The sequence below is a fragment of the Onychomys torridus genome, chromosome 13 (genome assembly GCF_903995425.1).
Source record: "Onychomys torridus chromosome 13, mOncTor1.1, whole genome shotgun sequence".
Classification (NCBI taxonomy): domain Eukaryota; kingdom Metazoa; phylum Chordata; class Mammalia; order Rodentia; family Cricetidae; genus Onychomys; species Onychomys torridus.
In genome coordinates, this window is record NC_050455.1 from 612,977 (window position 1) to 616,059 (window position 3,083).

A 3,083-nucleotide genomic window follows, 5' to 3' on the forward strand; every position below is an offset into this window, starting at 1 on the left:
AATTGCAGATTCAGTGGAAAATACTGCACTCTGCCCCCACGCCCCATACCAGAAAAGTTAGCCCATCATGCTATGCTAACAGGATGCTTGCAGGATGACCCCTGCAGTTGCGTTTGCAAGATAAATCGCTTGAAAAGAATGCTTGCCAAATAACCCCTTGCTAGATAAGCTTGGAATTCGTTTACCTACCCAGACTCTGAGAAAGAACTCGGAGACATCTGGCGTCCAGGTGTCTGCACTCGGAGTGACCCCACTCCCCTGCCCTGGTAGAACTGCCTCATAAAAGGCCTGTGAGCCTCAAACTCAGGGTCACCAGCTACTCCTCGCGCTGGTGTCCCATGAGCTCGTGTTAAAGTAAAGCTTCATTTGTGACCCGATATCGGAGTGGAGCTCTCTGTTTTGAACGCCAACCCTAACAACTTTATTATTTTACCAAATCAGAGCAACACATTTGACATACAGAACATCCCACAGCATCCACCCACATTATTCTCAGATAACTTATATTAATTTAAAGGTACTTCAAGGCTACAGAGTATTTTCATGAACATATATGGAGCATTTTATCTTGTGGAGACTAAAATTGAAAGCTAAAAATCTCCTGCTCTTTCTAGAATGCACTAACCCTAAATACTAGTTCTCAGATAAATACCAAATCTCAAGTTCTCAGATTTCATATCCAGTTATTTTAAAGTTTGCAATAAAGTCTGTGTTTTTTTGAGTATGTGAGTAATAAAAATAACTAAAATATAATTCTATTAATTGGCACAGATTACACTGAATTTAAAACATTTTTTTGGGTTTTTTTTTTTTGAGACAGGGTTTATCTGTAGCTTTGAAGGCTGTCCTGGAACTTGCTTTGTAGACCAGGCTGGCACTCACAGAGATCCACCTGCCTCTGCCTCCTGAGTGCTGCGATTACAGGCATGTGCCGCTACCACCTGGCTTGAATTTAAAACTTTAAAAAAATTATTATTTTCATGTGTATGTGTGTGTACCTGGGTGAGTTTATAAGCACCACGTGGGTGTAGGAGGCCAGAAGATGGAAGCATCTCTGCCTGGAAATGGAGTTACTGGCAGTTGTGAACCACTGTGTGGTTCTTAGGAACTGAACCTGGGTCCTCTGCAAGAGCAGTACACATTCTTAACCACTGAACCATCTCTCCAGTCCTTGTATGAGTTAGCAATATATCTTTGAACATTAACCTAATGCACCTATATAAACATGAGCATTGGTAGAAGCTTTATGAAGTACTGCTGAAAACATACCATGGGGCCAGTGAAATGATTCAGCAGATGAAGGTCCTTGCTTTGCAAACCCAACAACCTAGTTCAATCCCTCAATCTCAGTAGGAGAGAACTGACTCTCAGAACTCTCCCTCTAATTTCCACAGATGTGCAATGGTACATATCCACTTGTGCACAATCATCATACACATTCATAACAATAATAAATAAATATCACTTTAAAAAAAGCATACCCTGGAAAATTGTTTTGGTTTTTTTTTTTTAAGGACAAAAAATCCAAATTGTCTTAAGTTTATTTTATGTACATTTTCTTTTCTAAGTAGAATATTTTCTCAATTCTTTGAACTCCAATTTAAATAAACAGAAGTTCTATGAATTTTATGATTGGAAGAGAAAGACAGAAATACACTCATAGTAACTAAGACTTTTCAAGCTGAGCAGTGGTGGCACACACCTTTAATCCTAGCACTTGGGTGGGGGGGAGGAAGCAGCAATATCAGGAGTTCAAGGCCACCCTGGGACCATTTGTTTACTCTGGTACCATTTGTTGAAAAGTCTATTCCCTCTATTAGATTGAATCTGTCTAAAAGGAAACAGAGCCTGGTGGTGGTGGCTCATGCCTTTAATCCCAGCACTAGGGAGGTGGAGACAAGAATATAAGGTAGGCAGAGACAGGATCTCCCCTGATTCAGTCTGAGGATTCATAGAGACAGGATCTTGGGCACCCCATTCGGTCTGAGGTTGCTTAGAGGTAAGAAGTCTCTGGTGGATGGCTGCTCTGCTTCTCTGGTCTTTCAGCTTTCACCCTTGATATCTGACTCTGGGATTTTTAAAAACTAATTAGGATAGCACTTCAGTAGTGTCATACAGAATCATTTCCCTGCCCTAAGAATCCTCTATGTTTTGTCTATTCTTCCTTATTTCTCTTGGAAACCACTGGTCATTTTTTCAGTGTTTCTTTATTTTTACCTTTTCTAGAATTTCATGTAGTTCAAACAATCATCTTTTCAGATTTGGCTTCCTTTACTTAGTAATATGCATTCAAGGCTTCTCTGTGTCTTCCTCATCTGATAGTTTCTTTTTCTCATTGATGTTCTGTTGTTGGGATATACAACAGTTAATATGTCCTTACAGAAAGATCTCATTTCTAGATCAAAGCAAATATGAACAAAGTGGCAATAAGCATCTATGTTCAAGTTTTGTGTAGGTGTTAAGCTTTCAAACCACATGACTAAATAACCAAAGAGTGATGTTACTGAATTGTGTGGTAGGGTATGTTAAGTCTTATAAGAATCTTTCTTAAATGCTCAACATCCTTAATCATCAGAGAAATGCAAATCAAAATGACTCTGAGATACCACCTTACACCTGTCAGAATGGCTATGATCAAAATCATTAATGACAGTCAATGTTGGAGAAAATGCAGAGCAAAGAGAACACTCCTCCACTGTTGGTGGGAATGCAAACTTGTACAACCACTGTGGAAGTCAGTATGGCGGTTTCTCAGAATATTGGGAATTGAACTACCTCAAGACCCAGCCATACCACTCTTGGGCATATACCCAAGGAATGCTCAACCATACCACAAAGATACATGCTTAACTATGTTCATAGCAGCATTATTTGTAATAGCCAGAACCTGGAAACAACCTAGATACCCATCAACTGAAGAATGGATTAAGAAAATGTGGTACATATACACAATGGAGTACTACTCAGCAGAGAAAAACAATGACAGCATGAAATTTGCAGGCAAATGGATGGAACTAGAAAATATCATCCTGAGTGAGGTAACCTAGACTCAGAAGGACAAACATGGTATGTACTCACTCATA